Source organism: Haliaeetus leucocephalus, unplaced genomic scaffold (assembly GCF_000737465.1).
Source record: "Haliaeetus leucocephalus isolate CR32 unplaced genomic scaffold, Haliaeetus_leucocephalus-4.0 Scaffold273, whole genome shotgun sequence".
In the NCBI taxonomy this organism is placed as follows: domain Eukaryota; kingdom Metazoa; phylum Chordata; class Aves; order Accipitriformes; family Accipitridae; genus Haliaeetus; species Haliaeetus leucocephalus.
The window spans coordinates 4,439-18,775 of NW_010972709.1; the positions used below are offsets into that span (position 1 = coordinate 4,439).

The 14,337-nt window shown below is 40.7% G+C and overlaps 1 long non-coding RNA gene across 2 annotated transcripts in view; it reads right to left on the reverse strand.

Annotated features, from left to right (window-relative positions):
- LOC104832926 overlaps nucleotides 1–1,121 on the reverse strand; it is a 5,156-nt gene extending 4,035 nt beyond the window's left edge. Inside the window, exon 1 of one of the 2 annotated variants that reach the window (XR_774482.1) lies at nucleotides 963–1,121. This is a non-coding gene — a long non-coding RNA (uncharacterized LOC104832926). The remainder of the gene's footprint in view (nucleotides 1–962) is intronic. The other variant, XR_774481.1, reaches the window with a different exon arrangement.
- Nucleotides 1,122–14,337: the final 13,216 nt, after the last annotated feature.

A 14,337-nucleotide genomic window follows, 5' to 3' on the forward strand; every position in this document is an offset into this window, starting at 1 on the left:
CGCCGGGAGCGGCAGAGGCCGCCCGGCCTCCGTGAGGCGCATGGCAGGGCACCAGAGAGCGACCCCTTTCAAACTGCGCTTGCGCGAGTTTGTTGTCTGCACTACTGCATTGAGATCAACAGGAGCCAGCAGGGACCACACGGCCTGCAGTGCGCATGCGTCACTCAACCGGCTGCAGTACCGCAGGCTACCCACCAGAGGGCAGCAGTAAGCACGGCAGGCGGCTGTGCCCCTAGACGAGTCCCGGGCACACGCAGTACTGGGCCGTAGCGGAGAGGCGGCAGCAGCGTAGCACGGGCGGGCACTCTCCGCCTGCACGAGACCTCTGCGTGCACCACGGCGTCCGCTTTCCGTTGGCCTGCGCGGAACCGTTCACCGATTGGCCAGAGGGACGGGGTGGGGAGGGGGCGTGCGGGCCGGGCTGAGGGGACTGCGAGCTGCCCCCGCTCCCCGGCCGGGCCTGCGGTGTCCCGAATGCCTCTGGGAGTCTCCCGTGTCCTGGGGTGATCGAGGGCCAGTGGGAGTTTTGGGACGAGGCTTGGGTACTGTCGGGTGGCCACTGGGAGCTCTGGGGACCCTGCGTCAGGCTGTGGCATGTTTTAGTGTTGATGGGAGCTTTGGGGCAGGGTTTGGATAGCGGGGGGGGGCAGTTGTAAGCTTTGGGGCAGGGCTGGATGAGTTTGGGGGTTGGTGGAAGTTTTGAACAGCTCAAAGCTCCGAGGGCCTTTGTGCAGGTATTTGTTTGCATTCTCCTGACTGCTCTTGCCTTGTGATAGCTCGTAAAGGTCTGCAGATAATAGCCTGTAGTTCTTTGTGGCAGTGTGTGGTCATTCCCTAATGTTCTAGGGTAAATGCAATTTATAAACACATATATATCATTACGGTAGGATGTTAAAGCCAGACTAAACATTTCTGCAACTGCAATAAACCTCTTCAAGTCAGACAAAATCAGCTGTACTCACCAGTGCCTAGGGCTCAGTCAAGGCTAGCAGCTGCTCCTAAGCGATATTCTTCCACGTATCTCAACTCCTCAGTCTCAACTCGGACTCTGTATACAGCATTGTAAGTTTGTCAGCGCTTCGTGATGGAGATGTAGCAAATCCATCACCCTACAGAAACATAAAGGAAGCAAAAATCAATGTTCTGCAGAAAAACATTAAAAAATAAAGGTAGTATATAAGTGTATAGGCCAATCTAATATGTACAAGCAAGGTAAATGAGAATATACAAGCCACAAATACACCTCCCACTCGCCCCATTTTAGGGGCAGAATAGGATTATATTTGGACTTCTCATACGAGAGAAAGAGGAGTAGTTAGATTAGCCTAACAAGCCTTTAGAGGTTGATTTTTCTGGAACTTTGTGTCTACATTTTGGATGTAACTGTGCTCTGCCCGTTGTTCAGGTAACGCACAGGCGAGATGATCCACTTCTTATAACACCTGTACAGTAATCCCTATATGTTAATATTAGTGCCCACTTGGGTGGATAGTACTCTGCTGCCTACTCATTTCCCTGAAATTAAGTACTTCAGGAGGGTGTAAGCAGACTGGATTGCAACCAGGCTATCAAGGGCGAAAGACTGCTATAGTCCAGACTGCTACTAAACAGTCTCTCTCAGAGCAGATGAAGTCTTGATCCAACCCCAAAGTAACCCAATTCCAATGCTGTTGGTACTCACTTTCACTCACTTCTGCTTTGTAACAGTGCCTCTCCCATAGTATCAGTGAATGTGAAAATCCTTATTGTAAAAGGCTTTCCTTGTCTGAGGAATTTTAAGGCAGGAGTTTTTACAACTGCCTATTTAAATTTAGTGAAAGCAGCAGCATGTTCCTTGTTCCAGCTCTATTCCAATCCTTTCCGGTAATTTTCATCGCAGTCTGCTGATACTAGCAGTTACCTTATTCTCCTAAAGCTCCTTTAAATTGGAGTTGAGAAGAAGAAACTTTTATTCCACATAAAGCTTTAATCTTTCTTCTACCTATCTGTCTTCCCATTTCCCCAGTTACAATTCCTGGGGTAACACTAATTGAGCCTTACTGAAATTGACCTCTCAACTTTATAATTTAGATAGTTCTCCCACTTCCTCTTCCGTAGCCTCGGTCACTTGACAACCATCTACCTAGGATAATAACTTGGTACCTTGTAGCTTTTAAAAGATAATGCTTCATCACACAAAAATACATGTGTATGTATCATACTTCATGTTACATATACAGTCTTTGCAGTACATGTTGGTGAGCTATTCTCCTAATCACCAGGAGAAACTTGGTTTCTATCGTTGGGAGATGGAGGTAGCTTTCAATTGGATCTATTTGATTTTATTACTTTAGCTTGTTTATATTTGTCTGGTGTCTTCAACTTCAGCCATGACAATCTAAAAACTAAGCATGGTATCTTTCTGTTTTAACATATGTATGAAAGAGTACAAACAGAACCATCCAAAGCAAGCCCCTAGTTCTATCAATCTTTTAACTACCTACAAGATGGATGACATTTAATGAGCTTCCAGGAACCATAGGCCATTATTCAACCAAAACCAGATCCATAGATGAAAGAACAGTGTAGACCCTCTCAGTTACCAGTACCTAAATTCAGGTACTCCTCTTACAAAAGCCTGTATAGCACTGTTGTTATTATTGGGTAATGCTCAGTGGAGCAATAGTATACAAAAGAAGCACTGATATACTTATAGTCATTCCAGAGGGTTCATCTCACTGTCCTCCTTCCAAAAATGTTTATAGCATTGAGTTTGCTGACCAAAAAGTCACCAAAAAACCCAGGTACCCCTCATGCCTTAACAAGTGAGTGAGCTAGTTTACACTGGTGGACTTTCATTGGTAATTAATGCTATTCTGTCAGAACGACCAGCACAAAACTGCCTCCAAATGTAATTTCAGTGTGACAGCTACAGTACTTAGCCCAGGATCCTCTCTATAGCTCGTCACCTGTTTGAGACACTGTACTTCCCTCGTTTAGCTCATTTGTGTGACCTGATGCACTTCATAATGCAGAGATTTGTAATAGAAACATTCAGGCTGAAATGAACAAATTACACTCAGAAACATGTATGAAAGCACCAGAAGAAATGACAAGATAAGAAGGGACAAAAGAATGGCTTGACTTGACAGCACCAGCAGGTCATTGAGATCACAGTCAGATTCTTGAAACACACAGACTGGGAAAACAAAGGACAGCCTAAAACTAAAGATAGACAACTCACAGGAGAAAGAAGGACAGGCAGTCAATCAACAGCATTGCTTAATGACTCGTGGACCTGGGTCCCTGAAGAGTACAAAAGGCACTTCCAAAATGAGCACATGGTCACCCAGCAACAAGAATGCAGGAAACATGATGGTGACTCCAAATCTGGCATCCTTTGTCCTCTGTTTCACCACAGATAATCCTGGTTGGACTAGCCAGACATACACATCTTCATCCTTGTTACAATGTGGGTATGGAAAAGAAGTATGAAAGACTGACTAAATGAAATCTATAGGAGAATGAGCATGAGTGACTGAAATCAGTTTTGTTTAAAATAAAATCACCTCCCCCTTCTATACAGTCTGACATTTAGCTTTGCTATATTCATTTTACATCAGTAGCTGCTCCCAGTTGATTATTTAAAAATTTCAATAAAACCTAATAGCGTGTGCTTACAGAAGAACGTCAAAGAAGAGAGCGAGCTATTTAGGGAAGTGAGGACACAGCAAGTTTGAAATAGCTTGCCTTTTTGAGGCAATACTTTTTTCCCTCTTTTGCCCAAAGGAAGAGACTTGGCACACTTACAGTTTCTGCCGTTAGACCAATAACTTCTTACTTCATGGTTCACAAAGAAGAAATAACTGTTAGAACAAGTTAGTTTCTCAAAACTAGCCCCGAGTATGAAATTACAGGAAATGTCCTAAATGTTTTTGTACAGTGATACATGCACAACTGTGCTAATATAGGCAACCTGAACAGAGGGAGGCCAAGAAAATGAATATTTCTGTTTACCTGAATACATGAGGCTTAGAAACCATATTTCAGATGCAAAGCATGAATTTCAGGTTAAAAAACCCTGTAGATTTCATGGCTTCTCAGAGTGCTACTGAATATTTTAAATTCAATGGAAAGAAAAAAGACAGAATCATTTGCAGAATCATTTGCCATAGTCAATGTTGTTATTGTTAATACTAGCAGCAGTAGGTTAAAAATTGGGGGATATTTGGTACCGGTGACCTGTTCTTTCCCTGTGTAGCCACCGAGTCATGCCAATGATTATTCTGTTAAACGCAAAGGATAAATTACTGCAGTATCATTTATTATGAGGTTATTTGCTCAAAACACTTCCAAAGGGAAACATTATTCCAGTATTTTTATCATAAAAGACATGATTAAATAGGACAAAAGGGCTGACAGTAATGTACTGGGATGGGACTTAGGATATCACATTACTTAGACTGTCAAGTCATGGCACCTATCTTGCCAGTTTCCCCAGCTATAAAACAGCGATACTATTCACTACAGATACTAACTTTAAAAAAAAAGAAAAGTTCAAGGTAAGCTGTGTTACGGATGTTCTTGCTATGAAATTATTATGCTTCCAGGGACACAAAATGGATAGTTTCAAAGCCATAATATCTGCAAATAAGAACATGTTACTTACCCATGTCCCTTCCCCTCTTTCTCAGTGAAATGTGGCTTCAGACTTTCAAAAGTAAATCCTGTCCAAAACAGTCAGTTTCTGCTGTTGAACCTATCTCATGGTTACAAGTGAGAGCAGCCACCATTCTCTTACAATGGAAAGCACTTGTCTTCTTGTACAGCTAGAAAAGTTTCATTTGCCTCATTCATAAAAAGAAACAAACAAGGCAGCTTCTTTAATGTTTTAATTCTTCTTTAAATCTACAATGAGGCTCACTTAACTCTCTAAAGTGCAAATATAGGCTGATCTATTGCCTCGGAAATAGTCCTCAGAAAGTCCCTTGGTTTGATTATCGTGTTTCTTGCTCACCGATCTCTCCCCAAATCCTGTTCACTCTTTTTACTCCAGTCAGACTCAGATTCAGTCTAGTTTGGGAACTAAATGGATTATACTCTATTTTAGGCATAGTCATGCATTCCAAACTGACTGGATGCTTTATTGCTGGAGGAATTAAAAACAAGCACAGGATGGCCTCAAAGCTAAGTAAGATGCCACACTGGTGGCCCGGAATGTCTTCAGTCTGATTTGAAACTGAGAAAAGTTGTGTGGCTGTGGGTAAAGATGAGCTACAGAGGCAGCACTTGTGTACAGTGCTAGATTCTGCAGAACAGGTTTGGTTAGTTTAGGTTAATGCTATGCCAGTGACTGGGGAGAAAACCTTCTCAAAACTGTGATACAGTGTTTGTAGCCCCATATACTGTGGGCATGACCTGTTCCTTGGCACTCACAGATTCCAAAGAATTCTCTTTTAGAGACAGCATCAGACACAGTTATCCACTATGGAATATACAATGAACTCCTAACTATCTAGTTATAGCCCTTCTAAACGTCCAAGTGCCTGTCTGACTGCATCTGCTGCAAGAAAATAGAGTAAGTAAAGGGACAGAGATGCACGATACAGCTGTGGGGAGCACCTAGGAGAAAAAGGACTGCTGGTGTGAGAGGAGGTATGGATGGTAACCACTGCTTCTGGGAGAAGCATCCCTTACTCCCGCAGTAGTTGCCACCCCTGACAGCAGGGTCTATCCTGCTTGGCAGCAGTAACAACTGTTGTAACTTTTCCAGCACTCTGATGCAAAAAAAGACAGCATCTTGCTGACTCCCCAGCACCCTCTGTCCTTGGCAGTTTCCTGCTTTGCCGACTGTTAGAGCTGGACCTGAAGTCCAGCTCTAACCAGTCCACTGCCAAAGGAGCTGGCAAATTGTGGAATGTTACCTGAAACATCCTAGTTATGCACAGCCACAGTGTATAGCACTACCTGATTTTCTGCTAAAAGGAGAAAATGTCTAGTTATGAGTCAAAGGATTTGTGGACAGAGATGCAAGCATTTAGTTCCAGGTGAAGTACTGCTTTAAATTCTTAGGACAAATTCAGCATTGCCAAAATACCAATGCTATTCTAGTGGTACTGTTGCTGTAGCTGTAATGGTCCAAGATTACACAGAAACAGCATCTGCAGGGTGAAACAGTCACTTATTAGGCCAGCAGATGCAACTGGAAAACATGGAAAAGCTATGGGCACATGAGTTTTCTTACACTAGCTCTTGCTAATTCTATTTTAGAAAGCATGTTGTATTTCAGTACAGGAATTGAAATACGGTATTTATATATATGCTGATGCTGTACTTTTTTACTCACCATCTCCTCACTTTTCTTGCTTGATTTGGTCTTTGATTCTCTTAAAGCTTCCGCTTCCTTTGTCCCAGATCTTTTTTCTCTCTCTCTCATATTCCTGCCAACCATCCCCAGGCTAGGGATTCCCCCAGTTACTCCTCCTGATGATATTTCCTCAAACTTCATTCTCCTCTTCCTCAGTTCTACTCTTCTTGCGCTTTAATGAATACAAAACCATCATTCTGGTTCAGTTTTCTCCATCTTTGACTCATCCCTAGTTTCCTTCATTTCTGTGATCTTTTTTCCTCTTGTAGGGGAATATTTCTTCCATGAAAAAAATTTCAGAGTGTGTGGTTCTCCCATTCCCCTTAGCCTAACTTTCCTACTTTACTCCTGCCTAACTTTCCATCTTTAATTTCTCTTTTGTCTCAAACATATGAATTTTCCCATCTTCCTCTCCACTTCCTGCTGTGCTCCATCCCAATTCCTGATCTCCTTAGTTCTGCTCCTTAGTCTTTCACACTTGTTTGGCTTCTCTCTAATAACAGTATTCTCTTCCATCTCAAAAAATTGATTCTGCTTGCCTTTCCATCATTTTCTTTGAGATTATCAGCTCACTGAGCGTGCTATTTATGAGTCCCTTGCAAGTTCACTTCATACACTCCAGTGCTATCCTTTCTTATTATAGATTCCACCCATCAGATTGTTGTGCAGCCTCTCTTTGCAAGATTTCCAATGTGCCCGTTTTTATCCATCTACACAGCTAAACATCTTGTCCAGGGTCTCATTATTTTACATCTCATTATTACACCATTCCTTTTTATAGGAAGAACAAATACATTCTTGTGGGCTGAGCTGAGCAAATGCTTAATTAACAAACAAACAAAAAAAGCATTAATAAAAAATAGAACAGGAGATACTAAAAATTGTCACCATTTTATTGTCAGCGTATTCTCCCTGCTGCATCAAGTTCAATTCTTTTTCCTTTATATCAAAAAGCACACAGAAGAAATTGAACGAGTTTCAGAAATGCATCACATATTCAAACTAAGATATCAGCATGAAAAGAGACTGAAGTCTGAAATTATGTAATTTGGAGGATTATAATATCATATCATAAGACATGATATTCTAGAGCAATACAAAGCACTGAACAATAAAGTGAAGCAAAGCCATGGGTATCTTTTAACCCCAACAATGTAAGAACTAGTGGATCTTAAATGAAGAAAGGAAATATTTAGAACATTGTTTACACAATTCATAATTAGCGTGTGAAACTCATTGCTCTAAGGTACAAAAAAACCAATGAACTTTAATGGATTCTAAAAAAGGAGGCAGCTTTTCTCTGCACAAGAAAAAAGATGTGGTTATTTTCAGGTCACTTACGTAAATTCCGTCTTTCAGGGAACAAGTACCCAAGTGACTGAATGTAGGACAGATTTTCCCTTCACAAGATAATCGAGAAAGACTGCTGTGGGGCTTCCTGGTGATTCTTGTGAACTGGTTTATACTGGCAGAAACAGGAATCTCAACTGATGCAACACTGGACAGATACAGTGCTAACATCTCTCTGTTTCTATGTGAAACATTCTATTACTTCTTTGAAATGAGCAGTTCTTAAGATGAACATGACATGCAAGAAGTCTGCAGGCTTGTGTGTCATATTAGTCAGGAACTTGGTAACCCTTCACCATAGGACACAATGCAATGTTTATTCACTCTAAGTCAGTCACAGCAATAAAGCAAGGCAAATGAGACTGAATCAACACTGGACGCAGAATATGTAGTTTCCCTGCTAAGGCCCTCTCTACATCACACAGTTCAGCGTCAAGTACCGAGAGTAAGCAACAGGGGGAAAAAGTGTCATTGTCACAGCTTTGACATCAAAATAAATTTCCCAAGGACAGCTCAACTACACACATATATATTATCCTTGACAAACGTGCCTTCAGTCCATTCTTAATCTCCATGGAAAAAATGATGTAACATTTTTACAACCAACCTAAAGGGTCTAGCTGAGTACTTTTCTTCACTGCCAACATTTTTATTTTATGCTTCACTTCAGTGTGTTTAGTCAAAGACTAAAGTTTTTAAGACCATGATTCCTCAGTTGGTCTCCTCTTTCTACAACCACTTTTCACCTTTTTCAAAAATCATCACCATATCTCTGCAGTTGTCTGTTTTAGACTGATCCTACTTTATCCTCTAATTTTTTTAAGCTCTCCATTCTCTGTATTCTGGACATTATCCAGCTGAGGTTAGCCCAGGGCTAACATAGTACTTCAGCTGAAGTCTTACTAACAACAGAAAGAGCATATTTAACAAACATCAAAACTCCAAGGCAGCTTTTAGTGGTGCTTCAGTCACTATGCCCTTCTAGTTTGACAGTGATCCATTGAAACAATGCAGCATTTGTTTTTTTACGAGTTATGCAGTTAACTAATAGAAATCTTGTGTAATCATTGTTTCCAAAGTGCAGTTACGAAAATACCTTGTGGTATCTTGTTGCAAATCAAAGTCAGTATGTATGATAGCTGACGCTCCTTACTTGTCCTCTGGTGTATTGGTCTGTCAAGGAAAAAAAATTAGATGGGCTTGACTTCTTGGCAACTCCATGCTAGCTGTTAATCATCTTCTAGATGCTAACAAGTTTATCTATTTCGGTATTTTCCAGGAATTGACACCAAACTACTTGATGTCAACTATAATTTCTCACCTCTTTCTCATGCCTCTTGCCCCATTTTATACATAGATACTGTGCTTGCCCATTTCTGATCTTATGAAATTTCCGCCCTTCAAGTTCTTCAAGGTAAGCACTAACATTCCTGAGATTGCTTCAGTCTCTTCTCCTCATTGTAGATAAGTGAGATGAAGTAATAATAAAATGAGACAAAATACCTTATTCAAATCTGTGTAAGTGTAAGGAAATGGAAGTTCCTGTATAAGGAATGAGAGAGAGAGATCCATGATCAAATTGCTAGAGGGCTGATAACGTAAAATGAAGAATTAGCCTGAAAAAAAGAAATACTGTGAGGCCATGCTAACAGATTCATTTTCTTTGTATCTATAAAATGTCCTATATGTGCAGATCAAAGTATTTTAACATTTATTGTTGTGTCTTTATAGTCAGAAACTAGATGACTAACCACCATAGAAGCATAAATTATAGTTGTAATTTATACCTGCTACAAAATAAGCGTTTTATTTTATGAGGATGAAGTTTCTCTTTGTGCAGGGAGAGTTACCACTTGACATGCACTCCTCAGAGCTATTCAGCATTCAGTGGTTTATCAAGTTAATAGTAGCTTACATTATATTTACAGCATTAATACTATTAGTATAATTCACAGAGACTCTAAGGAGGGGCTGACATAAAGGCATTACTGTGGTGATCCCCCAAAAATGACTGATGAGGTAAATGAAAATTTGGGGGTTTTTTTCCAGACTTATGAGTACACTCATAGGGAGGGAACCCTATGAATTTTATTATGAATATATACTTTTATTGCATGAATACTCATCTGTGGATCATACTGGGAAAAGATACTAATTCATACTGACTCAAAAAATATCCCTTCCCGAGTGATGCATCATTGTATGTGAAATTCTGGATTCCAGGTATGCAATTAAATGCTGTACTTTTCTAAGCATCTCAGTCAACCCTCTGGATAAATAGCCTGAATTGCATAAGTGCAATGTGTTAAAACCCATGAGCTAATATATGGTCACTAGGAAGTTTACATGCCCACTGGTATGACTTACCTGCCTCACCCACCTAATGTGATTTATAATTGGTTTGAACATAAGGAGAGGCCTAAAGTTTTCTCTATAAATGCTGCCACACAACCAGAGCTTGAAGTCTTATCATACAGGCCTACAGTTGCTCACAGAAATACAAAGTCCAAGGCACAGAGGAGCAAGGAAGCATGGCTGGTAAGTAAAAAAAAAAAAAAAAAAGGAGAAAAGGAAAAAAAAAAGAAAAAAAGTCTCTCTGTGCATAAGGAATGGGCAACTGAATTATGTACCATATGTTAGCTTTCTCTGTGGGGTTATGTTTTGTAAAGGGTTCTGAATTGTTGGAGTACACTACATTTTGAGATTATGAATAGGTTGTTTCAGCATTTTTCTTTCCTGAATTTTCCAAAAGACACGAACACAGAAAAGAAGATAATCCATCCTTTATCATGCTGGACTTAAATATTATAAAACTGCAAATAGAGCAGAAGTTACAGCAAACTGCAAACCATCTTTTAGCATGAAACTTAATGAATCAGAGAGTAGTTCAGGTAAGAATGAATCGTGTGTTAATGGGAATATTTGTGCCAAGAATAGAGTACAGGCTAGATTCCTTCCTGTAGATTCAGAGTCAGCAAACTGCAATACCATTTTAACTATCTGTTAAAACTGGTGTGAAAGGCAAAGGCACTTCAAAATACAGACAAAGCAAGCAGATGTACAGCAGTGAGGTCTTAGAAGGAAAGATACTAAATCAATACACTTTAGCAAGGTTGGCCATGTTCTCGCTTAGGCCTGACTTGCTGGGACCTCTGTAAAAATGTATAGTAAGGCCTGAGTGCAGATGACGCCACTTTACCTCTTCTAGGCATAGAGCTCATGCTGTGCTGGTTTTATGTGACGTAGGCTTGAAAAGCTCAGGAGATTAATAAAAAACAACCATCCATAGAGCAGAGGCTTGAGTGAAGAAATGACAGGCATTGTTTTCCCCTCATGGAGGTTAAAAGAGGCATGGTTACCCCATTCTCACAGTTTTAGGAGAACTGATTGCATGAACTCTTAGGACACAAGTGTTCCTCCATACAATATTATTTGAAATAATTCATGTTATTGACCTCATCTACTTGTGCTAGCATCCCTCAACAGCGTCTGCTGTTTGCCTGGCCTGATGGTGCTTAGTTAATGACTATCTCAATGCATCTGCTAAGTGTAATATCTTCTAAATGTTTACCTGTTTAAGAGCAGAACATAGGCTGGGAGGGAATCAGGTGCATATGCTGGGCATAAGGCTATTGACTCCCTCATAAATCTGCTCCACTGAGCAGAGCTTAAATAAATGGCAAAACACAATTTGATAGGTCAAGCTGAAAGATTGGACTGAGTAGAAAAATCCTTCTTTCTAACAAAAGAACTATACAGCGAAGTGGACAGTAAAAACCTTCATCTACAGCAATGGGGGAAAAAACCACAAACCAATTGTTTCTGCATTGTAACACTTCCTCTTAAGCAATGATTTGCCAATAATCTAGCCAAGACATTTTAGCAAGGTGATCCCTAAAAACTTCCTCTTTAAAAACTGTCATACACCATTCTGTCCTTCTAAACCACAATTTTCTCACTGCACAAAATGGAAGAAGCAATAGCAGCATTTAACAAACAAACTGGTATTTGCTGATCATGGTCAGCACTTGCTTGTGAAATACCCAGGGCCCAAGAAATATCCAAGCTCAAGTTCAGTTGGAGATGTCAAAAGTGCCCGGGGATGCTCTTCACAGTGCCATGCACAATTTTAATGTAAAAAACTGCGAGGATCTGTGTGTAGGTGTGTGTGCACATAACTGTTTTCACTACCTCTCTCTCTCTCCCCCGCTCTCCTCCTGCCCCCCTGACACACACATCTGCAAATACACACAATTTTTTCCCCAAAAGTTTTTATGCATGCATGGCCCAATCTCTAATGGATCTACTTGAACAGAAGCCAGAAGGTGGTATGTAAAGAAAAGGGAAAAGCACCTAAAAAGATCCTATAAATCTGATAACGTGATTTTTTTTTTAAGGGTTTTCGTAGTCTGCAGCACACCACTGCTACTAAGGATTCATCAATTTCTTTCACAGTCTCACACTCAAAATAATTGTCTCAGCTTTTGTCTGTCACTTTTAAGCTTCACTATCATTACAACTAAGGCATGAGTCACATGTGCAAGCATCTTGTTTGTGTATTAGAATTAAGAACACTTGCCCACAGAATGGGACAACGTGTTGGATTCTTAGATGAAATGAGCAGAGGGACATAGTGATGGGAGCTTGCAAAAAGGTATTCTTTGCGGATGAGTGTGCAGCGGTAGCTAGAAGTTAAAACTCACAAATAATGTCTTTACTCCATTCCAATGGAAGAGATGTGTGCATAAGTGGGAGAGGTAGGAAAATACATTTAAATATAATAGGCTCTAAATAACAGGTTGTGTGTGACTATGTGCGAGCTGTCTGGGGATCCTAGCATAGCTCATCCCAGTCTCTGCGCTGTCAGTTTGGCTTATGCCTGTGTACTGGTCCCATGGTGGTTTTTGAAGTTCACATATTAGTACATGTCACTACTATGTCACTGTCAGACTCCCTTCTGGAATGAGCTATCTCATCTGGAATGAGCCAGGATCCCAAGAGAAGATCTGAGCCCAGCTAACAGGGCAGCCTACTTTACACAGACAATATGGGAGCTGACACTGCCAAGTCTGGCTGCCTTTAAAGTCTGGCTGTTGGGAGAACTTCAGAAACTATTAGGAACTTCAGGAAGGCTTCAGGCTGCAGCGGGCTGCAGGCTTCCATTCAAAATGCCCCTGCTATTTGGGGCATTGTGAATGGAAGACGAAGACAGAAAACAAAAAATCTGTCTTGGACAACATATAGGGCCCAGAAGAGATCTCAGCCAAATGTTTTTCCATATGGACTTGACCAATCTACATCAGGGGGTTCTAGTCCTGAAGAGTGCTGATGCGAGTCAGTCCATAACATTGTTTTAGGGGCCCAGGACTCTCCCTAGTGTGGTTCACAAATACAGTATAGCTGTAGAAAAACACTTAACTTTCTGTATCTAGGATAGCAGGAGTGGGTTTTGCTGATGAAATTCCTTGCTTAATTATACAACAAGGGAATGCAAGGGGAAACAGAATAGCCCAAACTTCTCAAGGTTCTGAGGTGGTCCCCAGTGAGTCATGGCCATACAGTTGCAGCATGGTGCTTTAGGGGTAGGCAAGGAAGAGCTGCACTCAGAAAGAATAAAGGAGCAGATAGGCTATTCTGGGGACTGATTTCCCATCCTGACACAAAGGCACAATTAATCATAGGTGACATTTAATAGAATTCAAGTGTCATTGCAGATTCATGCAGAGTTGGTGGGGAAGAGAACAACAATGCAAAAAAGGAGAGAAAGTAATACTGAGGGGAATTAGTCTGTTACAAAAGATGTCCTTCATTGTTCAATGCTGAACTCTCCATCCTATATATTAATTTCTTTAACACAGTTACTGGAGTGAGGGAAGAAATCTGGGTATCACTCGAAAAGGATGTCATGAGTTATATGACTGAACCGGTTTGCAAAAGATGATTCTGATATAGCTTATGCTGGGTACATGATCAAAATACTAAGATGGCTTAGAGCTTTCCTTTTCTGAGATCCAAAAGAATCTTCTCTTGCTATCCACCAGAGTTTCAAGCACCTACCTGTGCAATCCTTACATTTACAGCCACCATACAAGCTCTGCAAATACTACTTGGCTTACAGGAAGCTGTCTGGGTCAGATGCATTCTGCTTGACTAGTATTCTGACTAGTGTTAATATTTCTCATTAATTCAACCCTCATTCTCAATCTTCACCTGTAACGTTTAATCCAAAGGTCCAGTATGTATCATTCATCCGTTTTACAAACAAAGCACGCAAGAGGCCTGCAAGGCAACTTAGCTAGAGCTGGGTATAAACACCAGAAGCTGATGCAATAGACGCAACGTGTTCTTCTTGCCATACTGTCTTCCAGAATAAATGGACTGTATCTGCTTTTTGGCACATGCTGTTTATAACTATACTATCATACCATCAAATACCAAAACCAATTATGCCATTGACCTATAGGACAATGATATTCAGCACACTATTGCTGTCACACAAAAAAAGGTGAAACGTGACCAAATAAGTATCAGCAGCTATTTGGTGAATAATCAATGACTTTTTTTTTTTTTTCCTTTCAACAGTAACTAATCTTTCTATCAAAGAGAAATGGTTTGCTACATATCTAAGGATAGGCTGAAAT